The 23,211-nt window shown below is 37.4% G+C and overlaps 1 long non-coding RNA gene across 1 annotated transcript; it reads right to left on the reverse strand.

Moving 5' to 3' along the window:
• Positions 1-3,163: 3,163 nt before the first annotated feature.
• On the reverse strand, positions 3,164-4,194 carry LOC144889270 (uncharacterized). The gene is made up of 3 exons (XR_013621675.1): positions 4,004-4,194; positions 3,604-3,727; positions 3,164-3,383 (listed from the first exon to the last, which is right to left on the reverse strand). It is a non-coding gene; the product is annotated as an uncharacterized LOC144889270 (long non-coding RNA).
• Positions 4,195-23,211: the final 19,017 nt, after the last annotated feature.

Consider the following 23,211-nt stretch of genomic DNA (forward strand, 5'->3'; position numbering starts at 1 on the left):
TATTAATATGAAGAATACTTATAAATTAATCAATTATCCAAACCCTACAGATGCGAATGACTTAATTAGATTAAGTGATTTATCACAATATATATTTTTAAAGAAAACAGCACGTTTTGTGAAAGAAGTAAAATTTACAACCACAACACCTGGTTATACTGACCATACACCTTTCCTCATTGAATTTAACTACCTGCTTACAATTGAATTTTATAAAGAAGGACATTTAGTTAATATGCGAATTAATAAATGGGGGTATGATATGCCTGATTTAGGGTATAATTGGTCTTTTTCAATAAACATAGAAGACCTACATGATTTAAATCAGTCTCGTAAAGAAGAATATTATCCACTTGGTGAGGATAAGGATTTATGTGGAAGTACAATTAGTAAACAACAAATACGTGATTTTAAGAAAAGAAAAATATATGATAGTATAGCGATGGTTCGCATGACAAAGAAGGAAGGTAATGAGATAAGGATAGAAAGCCGAGGAATACAAACCGATTTGGTAGTGGGAAGATGGGGTGGTATTACCTGTCATAATATTAATCTCACATATATTTCTGATACATAAATGGCAGGAAGAAGACTACAAGAGAATTATAATTTTTGTATTCAAGGATACCTACAAGAAAAGGGTGCTCGGTATTACATACCTTATGATTTGGAGCATATACATGGGAATTTTGTCATTAAAAACTGGCCTTATACTGATATTGTTAAACCCACAAATAGAGACTTGTTTAAAATATTAAATAAAAATGAACTTCTCAAAGTTATGAAATATAAAACTCTTTTAGAAATCGTCAACAAATCTTATTGGTATCCTATTATGAGAAAAATAATTATAGATACAAGAATATCTCAAAATCCAGATGAGTATATGTATAATATTCTTTGGGGTTCAAACTCAAGGGTAGCAAGGGATGAGGAAGGAGTTGAAGAAGAGAAGGAGGAAAGAGAGAAAAAGGAGAAGGAGGAAAGGGAGAGGGAGGAGAAGGAGGAGAGGGAGAAAAAGGAGGAGCAGGAGGAGAGGGAGAAAAAGGAGAAGGAGGAAAGGGAGAAAAGGGAGAAGGAGGAAAGGGAGAAAAGGGAGAAAAAGGAGAAGGAGGAGAGGGAGAAAATGGAGGAGGAGGAGAGGGAGCAAAGAGAGAGGGAGGAAAAATATAAAAAGATGGAAATCAGTGAGATTCATAAAAGATTGAGTGTATTAAAGCAAATAAATCAATCTCAACGCACCGAAGAGGAAATTAAAGAATTTACAACTCTTATGAAGATAATGGTTTCAAAAATAAGAACGTCAATGTCTTCAATTTCAGGGAGATTTAAATGAGAAAGTGGTGAAGAAGAAGAAGAAGAAGAAGGAAAAGATTATGTGATTGATGATGTTGGTGTCATTGACTTTAGTTAGTTTTTATTTGTAAATAAATGGAGGAGAGAGTGAAGGCATTCCTTAGGATTCTTTATGTTTTAAAAATAAAGATTGAAATGTATATGTTGAAAACCAAAAAGGTTTTGATACTCTGTCGGAATTTTTCTGATAAATAAATATGAGTTATTGTCTCAAATGTAAAAAGAAAACTAAATCTAAAAATATCTCTTATGTTAAAGCTAAAAATAATAGAGTTTATCAAAAAGGAATATGTCAAGTATGTGGCTCTAAAAAGTGCCAATTCATCTCTCCTAAAAGAGGAGGAGACATACAAAAGTTTCTGTCAGGAAGTAAATTTACAACAACTGGAATTCCAGGGGAATTACACCTTCCAGGGTATTCTTTCTGTGGTCCAGGAACAAACTTGGATAAAAGATTAGATGAGGCTGACAATCCTAAACCTTGGTCTAAACCTACAAATAGGGTTGACGAAGTGTGTATGAAGCATGATATTGCTTATGGGAAAACCACTACGTTGACTGAAAAACATAAAGCCGACAGCGAAATGTTGTATAATTTGTCTTTGATACAAAATCCAACGTTGAGAGAGAAAGTTGATAGGTTTATTGTGAGAAATTTGATAAATGCTAAATTGAAACTTGGTCTTGGTTATTCCTCAAAAAACTATTAGGCTCTAATGATGTCATCAAGACTGAGGAGCTTTTGGCTGAAGAATTACACAAACCTATAATCACAAAGTTTAAAAGAAGGAAGGTTTATTCTAAATACACCGACCACATATGGTCCGCTGATTTAATTGAATTGAATAATGACAGGGGATACAGGTATGCTTTAACCGTTATTGATTTGAGGAGTAGATTTGCCTGGGTTGTCCCTTTAAAAAATAAAAGGGGTGATACTTTAATGTTAGCCTTTAAGCTAATATTTGATCGGGATAAAAGGAAACCAAAGAAGTTATGGACTGATGAGGGAACAGAGTTCTATAACAAAATATTCATGAAATTTCTTAAGGGGAAGGGTATTAAATTATACAGCACCTTTAATGAAGGAAAGGCAGTTGTTATTGAGCGTTTTAATCGTACTTTGAAAGAGAAATTATATAAAAAATTCACACAACTCGGTTCTCAAAAATGGGTGTATTTAATTCAGGATATTGTAGATGATTACAACAATACAGTTCATTCATCAACAAAATCAAAACCATCAGAAACATTTACAAAATTAGAATATGAAAAGGAGATTAATTTGAGAAAGCCCAAGTTCAAAGTTGGTGATATTGTAAGGATATACAAATGGAAAAGCCATTTTGAGAAAGGTTATACACAAAAATGGACTAATGAATTATTTATAATCGTTGATGTAATGGATACAGTCCCTTGGACCTACAAATTAAATGATATAAATCGAGAAGAAATCTTGGGTTCATTTTACTCGCAAGAATTACAAAAAACAAAGCTAATAATTCATTAAACAACATTTCTATTCACCCCACCCAGATTAGCTAATTTAATTAGTGGTAATAAAAAAAAATTTAAATAAATTAAAATCATAAGCCACACCCACACAGACCACGCCCACACAGACCCCGCCCACACAGACCCCGCCCACACAGACCCCGCCCACACAGACCACACCCATCATCCCCCACCCTCCGTGCACCCCCACCCTTGACCCTTCACCCCCCTCATCCCACCCCCACCTTCCCCACACACACAAGGGGAGGGGAGGGGTGGGATGAGGGGGGTGAAGGGTCTTTGGCAAGGGTGCACCTCCCCGTTCCCTCCTTTATTCTCTTTTTGTAATTAATAATTAAATAATTGTAAACAAAACAAATATATATAAATATTGAAAACATTAAAATCTTTATATTATTAAAACATTTTTCTTGAGGTATACATTCAACTTCTCCCCAGCATAAGTCATCAATTTCTTCCCAGCACAAGTCAAAGGTTGGTTCAGCAGATGTCTTCAGGTTTTGAATCTCTTTCTATTAAAGACAAGAGGGGAGAGATATTTATTTCATATTTATGTTCCATGTCAAAGCGTCTTGAAAAGCGCTATACAAAATAAATGTATTATTATTATTATTATTAATATAGGGTCGGATGCCCTTCCTGACACCAACCCTGAATCACCTCTTACGATGCGCAGGGATATGGTGTACCTATTATAAACGGTGAACCACACACACGTACACACATGCTTACCTCGAAAAAATCCAGCTTAGCGTCAAGATCGTTGAGTTGAAAATGTAGAGGTTCACAGGTTGGTAGGAAATAACCATTCCTATGGAGTCCAAAATCGTCCCACTCCAAGCTTTGGTCTTCGAGGCTGCAAACAAAATAAGGAGAAATTACTATGCTGAAGTAAGCTTGACAAAACATCACACACACACACACACATACACACACACATACACACACACATACACACACACACACATACACACACACACACACACACACACAATCTCATTTTTTCATTTCTGTTCCTCACAATTCGATCTCTCTATTTTAATCACAGACACACATGCACACACATACACATACACACACACACATGCACACACACATGCACACACCTCTCGTTTTTTATTTTCTATCATACCTTTCACGTGAATTTTCTAAGAACGGTGAAACATTGAATTCATTCTGAGCCCACCATCTCGGAGGTAGGTTATTCAAACCCGTATTCAGTTCGTTGTGGAACTCTTGAGAAACAACTTGAAATTCTGCCAGGATATTTACAATATTTGAATTGCTGCAATGAATAGGAAAAATAAATTATTAGTTGTATAATTAATCACATACAAAGCTCTCATTAACAGTGTTTAATACCAAATGAACTTACCAATGTCCTGGCGAGTATTCTTCATCAGAGGAAAGACTGGAATAAGACAAGCTCATCTTCGTTCACAATGTTTAAATGTCCCATTCGGAGACCTCTCTTTTTATAATGAACAAAATGTATTTCGGGGAACTGAAGTGCTTGTCAGCTTTTGGAAACTGAGGGCGTGTGTTTGTGAAAAACAGGAAACAAGACAAAGAGAATTCCTTGGAAGTTATCCAAGTGAAACAACGTCATTTCTCAACAGTGAGCTATTAATTAGAAAAGGTTCGAGTGGTATATAAATGGAAAACAAAATGAATGTAAAAAATATCAAATAAGTATAATTGAAAAGGCAACTGGTAAAAAAGTTCACAAAACAAATAAGAGAATTAATTTAAATACCGGTGAGTTGGATGAGACGGTGAGGAGAGTTGTAGGAGAATTAAATTATTTCCCACACATAAACAAATATTTGTAGGGTCGTTGTTTGAGTGGGTTATATTCACCAGATGATATTAAGAGTAAAAGGTTAAAAGGTCCATGAGGTCAGAAGGATCACAGGTGTTTAAGTGGTCTAATGAATAAGGATAACATGTCAAAAGGTTAGAAGGTTCGTAAAGAACAGGGTGAGAGAAATAGAGGTCTTTAGGGTCAATATGGAAGTGAATGGGTCAAAGATTAATCTGCCAGATGATATGTAGAAGAAGGATGATAGGTCTATAAGAGAAAACAAATATTTGTAGTGTTTGAGTGGTCTAATGAACAACATTAAGGATAGGTACTACAGACAAAAGGTTCATAAAGATGAGGGTGGGAGAAATAGAGGTGTTTATGATTTTTGAAAAAGACAAGGGGGTAAATGACATTAGATAGGGATTTCCCATGTTAAACGGAGGTGTCCCAGAAGCAACATTATTACACTACTTGCAGGAAACCACTTTTGCACTTGTATTAGTGTAGAAAAACCACTTTTCGCACATGTGTTAGTGTTGAAAAACCACTTTTCGCACTTGTGTTAGTGTTGAAAAACCACTTTTGCACTTGTATTAATGTGGAAAAAACACTTTTTGCACTTGTGATAGTGTTGAAAAACCACTTTTCGCACTTGTGTTAGTGTTGAAAAACCACATTTCGCATTTGTGTTGTTGCAGGAAACCACTTTTGCACTTGTATTAGTGTGGAAAAAACACTTTTTGCACTTGTGATAGTGTTGAAAAACCACATTTCGCATTTGTGTTGTTGCAGGAAACCACTTTTGCACTTGTATTAGTGTGGAAAAACCACTTTTCGCACTTGTGTTAGTGTTGAAAAACCACTTTTCGCACTTGTGTTAGTGTTGAAAAACCACTTTTCGCACTTGTGTTAGTGTTGAAAAACCACTTTTCGCACTTGGGTTAGTGTTGAAAAACCACTTTTCGCACTTGTGTTAGTGTTGAAAAACCACTTTTCGCACTTGTGTTAGTGTTGAAAAACCACTTTTCGCACTTGTATTAGTGTGGAAAAACCACTTTTCGCACTTGTGTTAGTGTTGAAAAACCACTTTTCGCACTTGTGTTAGTGTTGAAAAACCACTTTTCGCACTTGTATTAGTGTGGAAAAACCACTTTTCGCACTTGTGTTAGTGTTGAAAAACCACTTTTCGCACTTGTGTTAGTGTTGAAAAACCACTTTTCGCACTTGTGTTAGTGTTGAAAAACCACTTTTCGCACTTGTGTTAGTGTTGAAAAACCACTTTTCGCACTTGTGTTGGTGCAGGAAACCACTTTTGCACTTGTATTAGTGTGGAAAAACCACTTTTCGCACTTGTGTTAGTGTTGAAAAACCACTTTTTGCACTTGTGTTGGTCCAGGAAACCACTTTTGCACTTGTATTAGTGTGGAAAAACCACTTTTCGCACTTGTGTTAGTGTTGAAAAACCACTTTTCGCACTTGTGTTAGTGTTGAAAAACCACTTTTCGCACTTGTGTTGGTGCAGGAAACCACTTTTGCACTTGTATTAGTGTGGAAAAACCACTTTTCGCACTTGTGTTAGTGTTGAAAAACCACTTTTCGCACTTGTGTTAGTGCTGAAAAACCACTTTTCGCACTTGTGTTGGTGCAGGAAACCACTTTTGCACTTGTATTAGTGTGGAAAAAACACTTTTTGCACTTGTGATAGTGTTGAAAAACCACTTTTCGCACTTGTGTTAGTGTTGAAAAACCACTTTTCGCACTTGTGTTGGTGCAGGAAACCACTTTTGCACTTGTATTAGTGTGGAAAAACCACTTTTCGCACATGTGTTAGTGTTGAAAAACCACTTTTCGCACTTGTGTTAGTGTTGAAAAACCACTTTTCACACTTGTGTTAGTGTTGAAAAACCACTTTTCGCACTTGTGTTAGTGTTGAAAAACCACTTTTTGCACTTGTGTTAGTGTTGAAAAACCACATTTCACATTTGTGTTGTTGCAGGAAACCACTTTTGCACTTGTATTAGTGTGGTAAAACCACTTTTCGCACTTGTGTTAGTGTTGAAAAACCACTTTTCGCACTTGTGTTAGTGTTGAAAAACCACTTTTGCACTTGTATTATTGTGTAAAAAACACTTTTTGCACTTGTGATAGTGTTGAAAAACCACTTTTCGCACTTGTCTTGGTGCAGGAAATCACTTTTGCACTTGTATTAGTGTGGAAAAACCACTTTTTGCACTTGTGTTAGTGTTGAAAAACCACTTTTCGCACTTGTGTTCGTGCAGGAAACCACTTTTGCACTTGTATTAGTGTGGAAAAAACACTTTTCGCACTTGTGTTGGTGTTGAAAAACCACTTTTCGCACTTGTGTTAGTGTTGAAAAACCACTTTTCGCACTTGTGTTGGTGCAGGAAACCACTTTTGCACTTGTATTAGTGTGGAAAAAACACTTTTTTCACTTGTGATAGTGTTGAAAAACCACTTTTCGCACTTGTGTTAGTGTTGAAAAACCACTTTTGCACTTGTGTTGGTGCAGGAAACCACTTTTGCACTTGTATTAGTGTAGAAAAACCACTTTTCGCACATGTGTTAGTGTTGAAAAACCACTTTTCGCACTTGTGTTAGTGTTGAAAAACCACTTTTGCACTTGTATTAATGTGGAAAAAACACTTTTTGCACTTGTGATAGTGTTGAAAAACCACTTTTCGCACTTGTGTTAGTGTTGAAAAACCACATTTCGCATTTGTGTTGTTGCAGGAAACCACTTTTGCACTTGTATTAGTGTGGAAAAAACACTTTTTGCACTTGTGATAGTGTTGAAAAACCACATTTCGCATTTGTGTTGTTGCAGGAAACCACTTTTGCACTTGTATTAGTGTGGAAAAACCACTTTTCGCACTTGTGTTAGTGTTGAAAAACCACTTTTCGCACTTGTGTTAGTGTTGAAAAACCACTTTTCGCACTTGTGTTAGTGTTGAAAAACCACTTTTCGCACGTGTTAGTGTTGAAAAACCACTTTTCGCACTTGTGTTAGTGTTGAAAAACCACTTTTCGCACTTGTGTTGGTGCAGGAAACCACTTTTGCACTTCTATTAGTGTGAAAACCACTTTTCTCACTTGTGTTAGTCTTGAAAAACCACTTTTCGAACTTGTGTTAGTGTTGAAAAACCACTTTTCGCACTTGTGTTAGTGTTGAAAAACCACTTTTGCACTTGTATTAGTGTGGAAAAACCACTTTTGCACTTGTGTTAGTGTTGAAAAACCACTTTTCGCACTTGTGATAGTGTTGAAAAACCACTTTTCGCACTTGTGTTAGTGTTGAAAAACCACTTTTCGCACTTGTGTTGGTGCAGGAAACCACTTTTGCACTTGTATTAGTGTGGAAAAAACACTTTTTTCACTTGTGATAGTGTTGAAAAACCACTTTTCGCACTTGTGTTAGTGTTGAAAAACCACTTTTCGCACTTGTGTTGGTGCAGGAAACCACTTTTGCACTTGTATTAGTGTAGAAAAACCACTTTTCGCACATGTGTTAGTGTTGAAAAACCACTTTTCGCACTTGTGTTAGTGTTGAAAAACCACTTTTGCACTTGTATTAATGTGGAAAAAACACTTTTTGCACTTGTGATAGTGTTGAAAAACCACTTTTCGCACTTGTGTTAGTGTTGAAAAACCACATTTCGCATTTGTGTTGTTGCAGGAAACCACTTTTGCACTTGTATTAGTGTGGAAAAAACACTTTTTGCACTTGTGATAGTGTTGAAAAACCACATTTCGCATTTGTGTTGTTGCAGGAAACCACTTTTGCACTTGTATTAGTGTGGAAAAACCACTTTTCGCACTTGTGTTAGTGTTGAAAAACCACTTTTCGCACTTGTGTTAGTGTTGAAAAACCACTTTTCGCACTTGTGTTAGTGTTGAAAAACCACTTTTCGCACGTGTTAGTGTTGAAAAACCACTTTTTGCACTTGTGTTAGTGTTGAAAAACCACTTTTCGCACTTGTGTTGGTGCAGGAAACCACTTTTGCACTTGTATTAGTGTGGAAAAACCACTTTTCTCACTTGTGTTAGTCTTGAAAAACCACTTTTCGAACTTGTGTTAGTGTTGAAAAACCACTTTTCGCACTTGTGTTAGTGTTGAAAAACCACTTTTGCACTTGTATTAGTGTGGAAAAACCACTTTTGCACTTGTGTTAGTGTTGAAAAACCACTTTTCGCACTTGTGATAGTGTTGAAAAACCACTTTTTGCACTTGTGTTAGTGTTGAAAAACCACTTTTCGCACTTGTGTTGGTGCAGGAAACCACTTTTGCACTTGTATTAGTGTGGAAAAACCACTTTTCTCACTTGTGTTAGTCTTGAAAAACCACTTTTCAAACTTGTGTTAGTGTTGAAAAACCACTTTTCGCACTTGTGTTAGTGTTGAAAAACCACTTTTGCACTTGTATTAGTGTGGAAAAACCACTTTTGCACTTGTGTTAGTGTTGAAAAACCACTTTTCGCACTTGTGATAGTGTTGAAAAACCACTTTTCGCACTTGTGTTAGTGTTGAAAAACCACTTTTCGCACTTGTGTTGGTGCAGGAAACCACTTTTGCACTTGTATTAGTGTGGAAAAACAACTTTTCGCACTTGTGTTAGTGTTGAAAAACCACTTTTCGCACTTGTGTTAGTGTTGAAAAACCACTTTTTGCACTTGTGTTGGTGCAGGAAACCACTTTTGCACTTGTATTAGTGTGGAAAAACCACTTTTCACACTTGTGTTAGTGTTGAAAAACCACTTTTCGCACTTGTGTTAGTGTGGAAAAACCACTTTTCGCACTTGTGTTAGTGTTGAAAAACCACTTTTCGCACTTGTGTTGGTGCAGGAAACCACTTTTGCACTTGTATTAGTGTGGAAAAAACACTTTTTGCACTTGTGATAGTGTTGAAAAACCACTTTTCGCACTTGTGTTAGTGTTGAAAAACCACTTTTCGCACTTGTGTTGGTGCAGGAAACCACTTTTGCACTTGTATTAGTGTGGAAAAACAACTTTTCGCACTTGTGTTAGTGTTGAAAAACCACTTTTCGCACTTGTGTTAGTGTTGAAAAACCACTTTTTGCACTTGTGTTGGTGCAGGAAACCACTTTTGCACTTGTGTTAGTGTTGAAAAACCACTTTTCGCACTTGTGTTGGTGCAGGAAACCACGTTTGCACTTATTAGTGTGGAAAAACCACTTTTCGCACTTGTGTTAGTGTTGAAAAACCACTTTTCGCACTTGTGTTAGTGTTGAAAAACCACTTTTCGCATTTGTGTTGGTGCAGGAAACCACTTTTGCACTTGTATTATTGTGGAAAAAACACTTTTTGCACTTGTGATAGTGTTGAAAAACCACTTTTCACACTTGTGTTAGTGTTGAAAAACCACTTTTCGCACTTGTGTTGGTGCAGGAAACCACTTTTGCACTTGTATTAGTGTGGAAAAACCACTTTTCGCACTTGTGTTAGTGTTGAAAAACCACTTTTCGCACTTGCGTTAGTGTTGAAAAACCACTTTTCGCACTTGTGTTAGTGTTGAAAAACCACTTTTCGCACTTGTGTTGGTGCAGGAAACCACTTTTCGCACTTGTGTTGGTGCAGGAAACCACTTTTGCACTTGTATTAGTGTGGAAAAACCACTTTTCGCACTTGTGTTAGTGTTGAAAAACCACTTTTCGCACTTGTGTTAGTGTTGGAAAACCACTTTTCACACTTGTGTTGGTGCAGGAAACCACTTTTGCACTTGTATTAGTGTGGAAAAACCACTTTTCGCACTTGTGTTAGTGTTGAAAAACCACTTTTCGCACTTGTGTTAGTGTGGAAAAACCACTTTTCGCACTTGCGTTAGTGTTGAAAAACCACTTTTCGCACTTGTGTTGGTGCAAGAAACCACTTTTGCACTTGTATTAGTGTGGAAAAAACACTTTTTGCACTTGTGATAGTGTTGAAAAACCACTTTTCGCACTTGTGTTAGTGTTGAAAAACCACTTTTCGCACTTGTGTTGGTGCAGGAAACCACTTTTGCACTTGTATTAGTGTAGAAAAACCACTTTTCGCACATGTGTTAGTGTTGAAAAACCACTTTTCGCACTTGTGTTAGTGTTGAAAAACCACTTTTGCACTTGTATTAATGTGGAAAAAACACTTTTTTCACTTGTGATAGTGTTGAAAAACCACTTTTCGCACTTGTGTTAGTGTTGAAAAACCACTTTTCGCACTTGTGTTGGTGCAGGAAACCACTTTTGCACTTGTATTAGTGTAGAAAAACCACTTTTCGCACATGTGTTAGTGTTGAAAAACCACTTTTCGCACTTGTGTTAGTGTTGAAAAACCACTTTTGCACTTGTATTAATGTGGAAAAAACACTTTTTGCACTTGTGATAGTGTTGAAAAACCACTTTTCGCACTTGTGTTAGTGTTGAAAAACCACATTTCGCATTTGTGTTGTTGCAGGAAACCACTTTTGCACTTGTATTAGTGTGGAAAAAACACTTTTTGCACTTGTGATAGTGTTGAAAAACCACATTTCGCATTTCTGTTGTTGCAGGAAACCACTTTTGCACTTGTATTAGTGTGGAAAAACCACTTTTCGCACTTGTGTTAGTGTTGAAAAACCACTTTTCGCACTTGTGTTAGTGTTGAAAAACCACTTTTCGCACTTGTGTTAGTGTTGAAAAACCACTTTTCGCACGTGTTAGTGTTGAAAAACCACTTTTCGCACTTGTGTTAGTGTTGAAAAACCACTTTTCGCACTTGTGTTGGTGCAGGAAACCACTTTTGCACTTCTATTAGTGTGAAAACCACTTTTCTCACTTGTGTTAGTCTTGAAAAACCACTTTTCGAACTTGTGTTAGTGTTGAAAAACCACTTTTCGCACTTGTGTTAGTGTTGAAAAACCACTTTTGCACTTGTATTAGTGTGGAAAAACCACTTTTGCACTTGTGTTAGTGTTGAAAAACCACTTTTCGCACTTGTGATAGTGTTGAAAAACCACTTTTCGCACTTGTGTTAGTGTTGAAAAACCACTTTTCGCACTTGTGTTGGTGCAGGAAACCACTTTTGCACTTGTATTAGTGTGGAAAAAACACTTTTTTCACTTGTGATAGTGTTGAAAAACCACTTTTCGCACTTGTGTTAGTGTTGAAAAACCACTTTTCGCACTTGTGTTGGTGCAGGAAACCACTTTTGCACTTGTATTAGTGTAGAAAAACCACTTTTCGCACATGTGTTAGTGTTGAAAAACCACTTTTCGCACTTGTGTTAGTGTTGAAAAACCACTTTTGCACTTGTATTAATGTGGAAAAAACACTTTTTGCACTTGTGATAGTGTTGAAAAACCACTTTTCGCACTTGTGTTAGTGTTGAAAAACCACATTTCGCATTTGTGTTGTTGCAGGAAACCACTTTTGCACTTGTATTAGTGTGGAAAAAACACTTTTTGCACTTGTGATAGTGTTGAAAAACCACATTTCGCATTTGTGTTGTTGCAGGAAACCACTTTTGCACTTGTATTAGTGTGGAAAAACCACTTTTCGCACTTGTGTTAGTGTTGAAAAACCACTTTTCGCACTTGTGTTAGTGTTGAAAAACCACTTTTCGCACTTGTGTTAGTGTTGAAAAACCACTTTTCGCACGTGTTAGTGTTGAAAAACCACTTTTTGCACTTGTGTTAGTGTTGAAAAACCACTTTTCGCACTTGTGTTGGTGCAGGAAACCACTTTTGCACTTGTATTAGTGTGGAAAAACCACTTTTCTCACTTGTGTTAGTCTTGAAAAACCACTTTTCGAACTTGTGTTAGTGTTGAAAAACCACTTTTCGCACTTGTGTTAGTGTTGAAAAACCACTTTTGCACTTGTATTAGTGTGGAAAAACCACTTTTGCACTTGTGTTAGTGTTGAAAAACCACTTTTCGCACTTGTGATAGTGTTGAAAAACCACTTTTTGCACTTGTGTTAGTGTTGAAAAACCACTTTTCGCACTTGTGTTGGTGCAGGAAACCACTTTTGCACTTGTATTAGTGTGGAAAAACCACTTTTCTCACTTGTGTTAGTCTTGAAAAACCACTTTTCAAACTTGTGTTAGTGTTGAAAAACCACTTTTCGCACTTGTGTTAGTGTTGAAAAACCACTTTTGCACTTGTATTAGTGTGGAAAAACCACTTTTGCACTTGTGTTAGTGTTGAAAAACCACTTTTCGCACTTGTGATAGTGTTGAAAAACCACTTTTCGCACTTGTGTTAGTGTTGAAAAACCACTTTTCGCACTTGTGTTGGTGCAGGAAACCACTTTTGCACTTGTATTAGTGTGGAAAAACAACTTTTCGCACTTGTGTTAGTGTTGAAAAACCACTTTTCGCACTTGTGTTAGTGTTGAAAAACCACTTTTTGCACTTGTGTTGGTGCAGGAAACCACTTTTGCACTTGTATTAGTGTGGAAAAACCACTTTTCGCACTTGTGTTAGTGTTGAAAAACCACTTTTCGCACTTGTGTTAGTGTGGAAAAACCACTTTTCGCACTTGTGTTAGTGTTGAAAAACCACTTTTCGCACTTGTGTTGGTGCAGGAAACCACTTTTGCACTTGTATTAGTGTGGAAAAAACACTTTTTGCACTTGTGATAGTGTTGAAAAACCACTTTTCGCACTTGTGTTAGTGTTGAAAAACCACTTTTCGCACTTGTGTTGGTGCAGGAAACCACTTTTGCACTTGTATTAGTGTGGAAAAACAACTTTTCGCACTTGTGTTAGTGTTGAAAAACCACTTTTCGCACTTGTGTTAGTGTTGAAAAACCACTTTTTGCACTTGTGTTGGTGCAGGAAACCACTTTTGCACTTGTGTTAGTGTTGAAAAACCACTTTTCGCACTTGTGTTGGTGCAGGAAACCACGTTTGCACTTATTAGTGTGGAAAAACCACTTTTCGCACTTGTGTTAGTGTTGAAAAACCACTTTTCGCACTTGTGTTAGTGTTGAAAAACCACTTTTCGCATTTGTGTTGGTGCAGGAAACCACTTTTGCACTTGTATTATTGTGGAAAAAACACTTTTTGCACTTGTGATAGTGTTGAAAAACCACTTTTCACACTTGTGTTAGTGTTGAAAAACCACTTTTCGCACTTGTGTTGGTGCAGGAAACCACTTTTGCACTTGTATTAGTGTGGAAAAACCACTTTACGCACTTGTGTTAGTGTTGAAAAACCACTTTTCGCACTTGCGTTAGTGTTGAAAAACCACTTTTCGCACTTGTGTTATTGTTGAAAAACCACTTTTCGCACTTGTGTTGGTGCAGGAAACCACTTTTCGCACTTGTGTTGGTGCAGGAAACCACTTTTGCACTTGTATTAGTGTGGAAAAACCACTTTTCGCACTTGTGTTAGTGTTGAAAAACCACTTTTCGCACTTGTGTTAGTGTTGGAAAACCACTTTTCACACTTGTGTTGGTGCAGGAAACCACTTTTGCACTTGTATTAGTGTGGAAAAACCACTTTTCGCACTTGTGTTAGTGTTGAAAAACCACTTTTCGCACTTGTGTTAGTGTGGAAAAACCACTTTTCGCACTTGCGTTAGTGTTGAAAAACCACTTTTCGCACTTGTGTTGGTGCAGGAAACCACTTTTGCACTTGTATTAGTGTGGAAAAAACACTTTTTGCACTTGTGATAGTGTTGAAAAACCACTTTTCGCACTTGTGTTAGTGTTGAAAAACCACTTTTCGCACTTGTGTTGGTGCAGGAAACCACTTTTGCAGTTGTATTAGTGTGGAAAAACCACTTTTCGCACTTGTGTTAGTGTTGAAAAACCACTTTTCGCACTTGTGTTGGTGCAGGAAACCACTTTTTGCACTTGTGTTGGTGCAGGAAACCACTTTTGCACTTGTGTTAGTGTTGAAAAACCACTTTTCGCACTTGTGTTGGTGCAGGAAACCACGTTTGCACTTGTATTAGTGTGGAAAAACCACTTTTCGCACTTGTGTTAGTGTTGAAAAACCACTTTTCGCACTTGTGTTAGTGTTGAAAAACCACTTTTCGCACTTGTGTTAGTGTTGAAAAACCACTTTTGCACTTGTATTAATGTGGAAAAAACACTTTTTGCACTTGTGATAGTGTTGAAAAACCACTTTTCGCACTTGTGTTAGTGTTGAAAAACCACATTTCGCATTTGTGTTGTTGCAGGAAACCACTTTTGCACTTGTATTAGTGTGGAAAAAACACTTTTTGCACTTGTGATAGTGTTGAAAAACCACATTTCGCATTTGTGTTGTTGCAGGAAACCACTTTTGCACTTGTATTAGTGTGGAAAAACCACTTTTCGCACTTGTGTTAGTGTTGAAAAACCACTTTTCGCACTTGTGTTAGTGTTGAAAAACCACTTTTCGCACTTGTGTTAGTGTTGAAAAACCACTTTTCGCACGTGTTAGTGTTGAAAAACCACTTTTCGCACTTGTGTTAGTGTTGAAAAACCACTTTTCGCACTTGTGTTGGTGCAGGAAACCACTTTTGCACTTGTATTAGTGTGGAAAAACCACTTTTCTCACTTGTGTTAGTCTTGAAAAACCACTTTTCGAACTTGTGTTAGTGTTGAAAAACCACTTTTCGCACTTGTGTTAGTGTTGAAAAACCACTTTTGCACTTGTATTAGTGTGGAAAAACCACTTTTGCACTTGTGTTAGTGTTGAAAAACCACTTTTCGCACTTGTGATAGTGTTGAAAAACCACTTTTCGCACTTGTGTTAGTGTTGAAAAACCACTTTTCGCACTTGTGTTGGTGCAGGAAACCACTTTTGCACTTGTATTAGTGTGGAAAAACAACTTTTCGCACTTGTGTTAGTGTTGAAAAACCACTTTTCGCACTTGTGTTAGTGTTGAAAAACCACTTTTAGCACTTGTGTTGGTGCAGGAAACCACTTTTGCACTTGTATTAGTGTGGAAAAACCACTTTTCGCACTTGTGTTAGTGTTGAAAAATCACTTTTCGCACTTGTGTTAGTGTGGAAAAACCACTTTTCGCACTTGCGTTAGTGTTGAAAAACCACTTTTCGCACTTGTGTTGGTGCAGGAGACCACTTTTGCACTTGTATTAGTGTGGAAAAAACACTTTTTGCACTTGTGATAGTGTTGAAAAACCACTTTTCGCACTTGTGTTGGTGTTGAAAAACCACTTTTCGCACTTGTGTTGGTGCAGGAAACCACTTTTGCACTTGTATTAGTGTGGAAAAACAACTTTTCGCACTTGTGTTAGTGTTGAAAAACCACTTTTCGCACTTGTGTTAGTGTTGAAAAACCACTTTTTGCACTTGTGTTGGTGCAGGAAACCACTTTTGCACTTGTGTTAGTGTTGAAAAACCACTTTTCGCACTTGTGTTGGTGCAGGAAACCACGTTTGCACTTGTATTAGTGTGGAAAAGCCACTTTTCGCACTTGTGTTAGTGTTGAAAAACCACTTTTCGCACTTGTGTTAGTGTTGAAAAACCACTTTTCGCACTTGTGTTAGTGTTGAAAAACCACTTTTCGCACTTGTGTTAGTGTTGAAAAACCACTTTTTGCACTTGTGTTAGTGTTGAAAAACCACTTTTTGCACTTGTGTTGGTGCAGGAAACCACTTTTGCACTTGTATTAGTGTGGAAAAACCACTTTTCGCACTTGTGTTAGTGTTGAAAAACCACTTTTCGCACTTGTGTTAGTGTTGAAAAACCACTTTTCGCACTTGTGTTGGTGCAGGAAACCACTTTTGCACTTGTATTAGTGTGGAAAAACCACTTTTCGCACTTGTGTTAGTGTTGAAAAACCACTTTTCGCACTTGTGTTAGTGTTGAAAAACCACTTTTCGCACTTGTGTTGGTGCAGGAAACCACTTTTGCACTTGTATTAGTGTGGAAAAAACACTTTTTGCACTTGTGATAGTGTTGAAAAACCACTTTTCGCACTTGTGTTAGTGTTGAAAAACCACTTTTCGCACTTGTGTTGGTGCAGGAAACCACTTTTGCACTTGTATTAGTGTGGAAAAACCACTTTTCGCACATGTGTTAGTGTTGAAAAACCACTTTTCGCACTTGTGTTAGTGTTGAAAAACCACTTTTCACACTTGTGTTAGTGTTGAAAAACCACTTTTCGCACTTGTGTTAGTGTTGAAAAACCACTTTTCGCACTTGTGTTAGTGTTGAAAAACCACATTTCACATTTGTGTTGTTGCAGGAAACCACTTTTGCACTTGTATTAGTGTGGTAAAACCACTTTTCGCACTTGTGTTAGTGTTGAAAAACCACTTTTCGCACTTGTGTTAGTGTTGAAAAACCACTTTTGCACTTGTATTATTGTGGAAAAAACACTTTTTGCACTTGTGATAGTGTTGAAAAACCACTTTTCGCACTTGTGTTGGTGCAGGAAACCACTTTTGCACTTGTGTTAGTGTTGAAAAACCACTTTTCGCACTTGTGTTCGTGCAGGAAACCACTTTTGCACTTGTATTAGTGTGGAAAAAACACTTTTCGCACTTGTGTTGGTGTTGAAAAACCACTTTTCGCACTTGTGTTAGTGTTGAAAAACCACTTTTCGCACTTGTGTTGGTGCAGGAAACCACTTTTGCACTTGTATTAGTGTGGAAAAAACACTTTTTTCACTTGTGATAGTGTTGAAAAACCACTTTTCGCACTTGTGTTAGTGTTGAAAAACCACATTTCGCATTTGTGTTGTTGCAGGAAACCACTTTTGCACTTGTATTAGTGTGGAAAAAACACTTTTTGCACTTGTGATAGTGTTGAAAAACCACATTTCGCATTTGTGTTGTTGCAGGAAACCACTTTTGCACTTGTATTAGTGTGGAAAAACCACTTTTCGCACTTGTGTTAGTGTTGAAAAACCACTTTTCGCACTTGTGTTAGTGTTGAAAAACCACTTTTCGCACGTGTTAGTGTTGAAAAACCACTTTTCGCACTTGTGTTAGTGTTGAAAAACCACTTTTCGCACTTGTGTTGGTGCAGGAAACCACTTTTGCACTTGTATTAGTGTGGAAAAACCACTTTTCTCACTTGTGTTAGTCTTGAAAAACCACTTTTCGAACTTGTGTTAGTGTTGAAAAACCACTTTTCGCACTTGTGTTAGTGTTGAAAAACCACTTTTGCACTTGTATTAGTGTGGAAAAACCACTTTTGCACTTGTGTTAGTGTTGAAAAACCACTTTTCGCACTTGTGATAGTGTTGAAAAACCACTTTTCGCACTTGTGTTAGTGTTGAAAAACCACTTTTCGCACTTGTGTTGGTGCAGGAAACCACTTTTGCACTTGTATTAGTGTGGAAAAACAACTTTTCGCACTTGTGTTAGTGTTGAAAAACCACTTTTCGCACTTGTGTTAGTGTTGAAAAACCACTTTTAGCACTTGTGTTGGTGCAGGAAACCACTTTTGCACTTGTATTAGTGTGGAAAAACCACTTTTCGCACTTGTGTTAGTGTTGAAAAATTACTTTTCGCACTTGTGTTAGTGTGGAAAAACCACTTTTCGCACTTGCGTTAGTGTTGAAAAACCACTTTTCGCACTTGTGTTGGTGCAGGAAACCACTTTTGCACTTGTATTAGTGTGGAAAAAACACTTTTTGCACTTGTGATAGTGTTGAAAAACCACTTTTCGCACTTGTGTTAGTGTTGAAAAACCACTTTTCGCACTTGTGTTGGTGCAGGAAACCACTTTTGCACTTGTATTAGTGTGGAAAAACAACTTTTCGCACTTGTGTTAGTGTTGAAAAACCACTTTTCGCACTTGTGTTAGTGTTTAAAAACCACTTTTTGCACTTGTGTTGGTGCAGGAAACCACTTTTGCACTTGTGTTAGTGTTGAAAAACCACTTTTCGCACTTGTGTTGGTGCAGGAAACCACGTTTGCACTTGTATTAGTGTGGAAAAACCACTTTTCGCACTTGTGTTAGTGTTGAAAAACCACTTTTCGCACTTGTGTTAGTGTTGAAAAACCACTTTTCGCACTTGTGTTAGTGTTGAAAAACCACTTTTCGCACTTGTGTTAGTGTTGAAAAACCACTTTTCGCACTTGTGTTAGTGTTGAAAAACCACTTTTTGCACTTGTGTTGGTGCAGGAAACCACTTTTGCACTTGTATTAGTGTGGAAAAACCACTTTTCGCACTTGTGTTAGTGTTGAAAAACCACTTTTCGCACTTGTGTTAGTGTTGAAAAACCACTTTTCGCACTTGTGTTGGTGCAGGAAACCACTTTTGCACTTGTATTAGTGTGGAAAAACCACTTTTCGCACTTGTGTTAGTGTTGAAAAACCACTTTTCGCACTTGTGTTAGTGTTGAAAAACCACTTTTCGCACTTGTGTTAGTGTTGAAAAACCACTTTTCACACTTGTGTTAGTGTTGAAAAACCACTTTTCGCACTTGTGTTAGTGTTGAAAAACCACTTTTCGCACTTGTGTTAGTGTTGAAAAACCACATTTCACATTTGTGTTGTTGCAGGAAACCACTTTTGCACTTGTATTAGTGTGGTAAAACCACTTTTCGCACTTGTGTTAGTGTTGAAAAACCACTTTTCGCACTTGTGTTAGTGTTGAAAAACCACTTTTCGCACTTGTGTTGGTGCAGGAAACCACTTTTGCACTTGTATTAGTGTGGTAAAAACACTTTTTTCACTTGTGATAGTGTTGAAAAACCACTTTTCGCACTTGTGTTAGTGTTGAAAAACCACATTTCGCATTTGTGTTGTTGCAGGAAACCACTTTTGCACTTGTATTAGTGTGGAAAAAACACTTTTTGCACTTGTGATAGTGTTGAAAAACCACATTTCGCATTTGTGTTGTTGAAGGAAACCACTTTTGCACTTGTATTAGTGTGGAAAAACCACTTTTCGCACTTGTGTTAGTGTTGAAAAACCACTTTTCGCACTTGTGTTAGTGTTGAAAAACCACTTTTCGCACTTGTGTTAGTGTTGAAAAACCACTTTTCGCACGTGTTAGTGTTGAAAAACCACTTTTCGCACTTGTGTTAGTGTTGAAAAACCACTTTTCGCACTTGTGTTGGTGCAGGAAACCACTTTTGCACTTGTATTAGTGTGGAAAAACCACTTTTCTCACTTGTGTTAGTCTTGAAAAACCACTTTTCGAACTTGTGTTAGTGTTGAAAAACCACTTTTCGCACTTGTGTTAGTGTTGAAAAACCACTTTTGCACTTGTATTAGTGTGGAAATACCACTTTTGCACTTGTGTTAGTGTTGAAAAACCACTTTTCGCACTTGTGATAGTGTTGAAAAACCACTTTTCGCACTTGTGTTAGTGTTGAAAAACCACTTTTCGCACTTGTGTTGGTGCAGGAAACCACTTTTGCACTTGTATTAGTGTGGAAAAACAACTTTTCGCACTTGTGTTAGTGTTGAAAAACCACTTTTCGCACTTGTGTTAGTGTTGAAAAACCACTTTTAGCACTTGTGTTGGTGCAGGAAACCACTTTTGCACTTGTATTAGTGTGGAAAAACCACTTTTCGCACTTGTGTTAGTGTTGAAAAATTACTTTTCGCACTTGTGTTAGTGTGGAAAAACCACTTTTCGCACTTGCGTTAGTGTTGAAAAACCACTTTTCGCACTTGTGTTGGTGCAGGAAACCACTTTTGCACTTGTATTAGTGTGGAAAAAACACTTTTTGCACTTGTGAAAGTGTTGAAAAACCACTTTTCGCACTTGTGTTAGTGTTGAAAAACCACTTTTCGCACTTGTGTTGGTGCAGGAAACCACTTTTGCACTTGTATTAGTGTGGAAAAACAACTTTTCGCACTTGTGTTAGTGTTGAAAAACCACTTTTCGCACTTGTGTTAGTGTTTAAAAACCACTTTTTGCACTTGTGTTGGTGCAGGAAACCACTTTTGCACTTGTGTTAGTGTTGAAAAACCACTTTTCGCACTTGTGTTGGTGCAGGAAACCACGTTTGCACTTGTATTAGTGTGGAAAAACCACTTTTCGCACTTGTGTTAGTGTTGAAAAACCACTTTTCGCACTTGTGTTAGTGTTGAAAAACCACTTTTCGCACTTGTGTTCGTGTTGAAAAACCACTTTTCGCACTTGTGTTAGTGTTGAAAAACCACTTTTCGCACTTGTGTTAGTGTTGAAAAACCACTTTTTGCACTTGTGTTGGTGCAGGAAACCACTTTTGCACTTGTATTAGTGTGGAAAAACCACTTTTCGCACTTGTGTTAGTGTTGAAAAATCACTTTTCGCACTTGTGTTAGTGTTGAAAAACCACTTTTCGCACTTGTGTTGGTGCAGGAAACCACTTTTGCACTTGTATTAGTGTGGAAAAACCACTTTTCGCACTTGTGTTAGTGTTGAAAAACCACTTTTCGCACACTTGTGTTAGTGTTGAAAAACCACTTTTCGCACTTGTGTTGGTGCAGGAAACCACTTTTGCACTTGTATTAGTGTGGAAAAAACACTTTTTGCACTTGTGATAGTGTTGAAAAACCACTTTTCGCACTTGTGTTAGTGTTGAAAAACCACTTTTCGCACTTGTGTTGGTGCAGGAAACCACTTTTGCACTTGTATTAGTGTGGAAAAACCACTTTTCGCACATGTGTTAGTGTTGAAAAACCACTTTTCGCACTTGTGTTAGTGTTGAAAACCACTTTTCACACTGTGTTAGTGTTGAAAAACCACTTTTCGCACTTGTGTTAGTGTTGAAAAACCACTTTTCGCACTTGTGTTAGTGTTGAAAAACCACATTTCACATTTGTGTTGTTGCAGGAAACCACTTTTGCACTTGTATTAGTGTGGTAAAACCACTTTTCGCACTTGTGTTAGTGTTGAAAAACCACTTTTCGCACTTGTGTTAGTGTTGAAAAACCACTTTTGCACTTGTATTATTGTGGAAAAAACACTTTTTGCACTTGTGATAGTGTTGAAAAACCACTTTTCGCACTTGTGTTGGTGCAGGAAACCACTTTTGCACTTGTATTAGTGTGGAAAAACCACTTTTTGCACTTGTGTTAGTGTTGAAAAACCACTTTTCGCACTTGTGTTCGTGCAGGAAACCACTTTTGCACTTGTATTAGTGTGGAAAAACCACTTTTCGCACTTGTGTTGGTGTTGAAAAACCACTTTTCGCACTTGTGTTAGTGTTGAAAAACCACTTTTCGCACTTGTGTTGGTGCAGGAAACCACTTTTGCACTTGTATTAGTGTGGAAAAAACACTTTTTTCACTTGTGATAGTGTTGAAAAACCACTTTTCGCACTTGTGTTAGTGTTGAAAAACCACTTTTCGCACTTGTGTTGGTGCAGGAAACCACTTTTGCACTTGTATTAGTGTAGAAAAACCACTTTTCGCACATGTGTTAGTGTTGAAAAACCACTTTTCGCACTTGTGTTAGTGTTGAAAAACCACTTTTGCACTTGTATTAATGTGGAAAAAACACTTTTTGCACTTGTGATAGTGTTGAAAAACCACTTTTCGCACTTGTGTTAGTGTTGAAAAACCACATTTCGCATTTGTGTTGTTGCAGGAAACCACTTTTGCACTTGTATTAGTGTGGAAAAAACACTTTTTGCACTTGTGATAGTGTTGAAAAACCACATTTCGCATTTGTGTTGTTGCAGGAAACCACTTTTGCACTTGTATTAGTGTGGAAAAACCACTTTTCGCACTTGTGTTAGTGTTGAAAAACCACTTTTCGCACTTGTGTTAGTGTTGAAAAACCACTTTTCGCACTTGTGTTAGTGTTGAAAAACCACTTTTCGCACGTGTTAGTGTTGAAAAACCACTTTTCGCACTTGTGTTAGTGTTGAAAAACCACTTTTCGCACTTGTGTTGGTGCAGGAAACCACTTTTGCACTTGTATTAGTGTGGAAAAACCACTTTTCTCACTTGTGTTAGTCTTGAAAAACCACTTTTCGAACTTGTGTTAGTGTTGAAAAACCACTTTTGCACTTGTATTAGTGTGGAAAAACCACTTTTGCACTTGTGTTAGTGTTGAAAAACCACCTTTCGCACTTGTGATAGTGTTGAAAAACCACTTTTCGCACTTGTGTTAGTGTTGAAAAACCACTTTTCGCACTTGTGTTGGTGCAGGAAACCACTTTTGCACTTGTATTAGTGTGGAAAAACAACTTTTCGCACTTGTGTTAGTGTTGAAAAACCACTTTTCGCACTTGTGTTAGTGTTGAAAAACCACTTTTTGCACTTGTGTTGGTGCAGGAAACCACTTTTGCAATTGTATTAGTGTGGAAAAACCACTTTTCGCACTTGTGTTAGTGTTGAAAAACCACTTTTCGCACTTGTGTTAGTGTGGAAAAACCACTTTTCGCACTTGTGTTGGTGCAGGAAACCACTTTTGCACTTGTATTAGTGTGGAAAAACAACTTTTCGCACTTGTGTTAGTGTTGAAAAACCACTTTTCGCACTTGTGTTAGTGTTGAAAAACCATTTTTAGCACTTGTGTTGGTGCAGGAAACCACTTTTGCACTTGTATTAGTGTGGAAAAACCACTTTTCGCACTTGTGTTAGTGTTGAAAAATTACTTTTCGCACTTGTGTTAGTGTGGAAAAA

Source organism: Myxine glutinosa, unplaced genomic scaffold (assembly GCF_964187855.1).
Source record: "Myxine glutinosa unplaced genomic scaffold, kmMyxGlut1.1 SCAFFOLD_2132, whole genome shotgun sequence".
NCBI lineage: Eukaryota > Metazoa > Chordata > Myxini > Myxiniformes > Myxinidae > Myxine > Myxine glutinosa.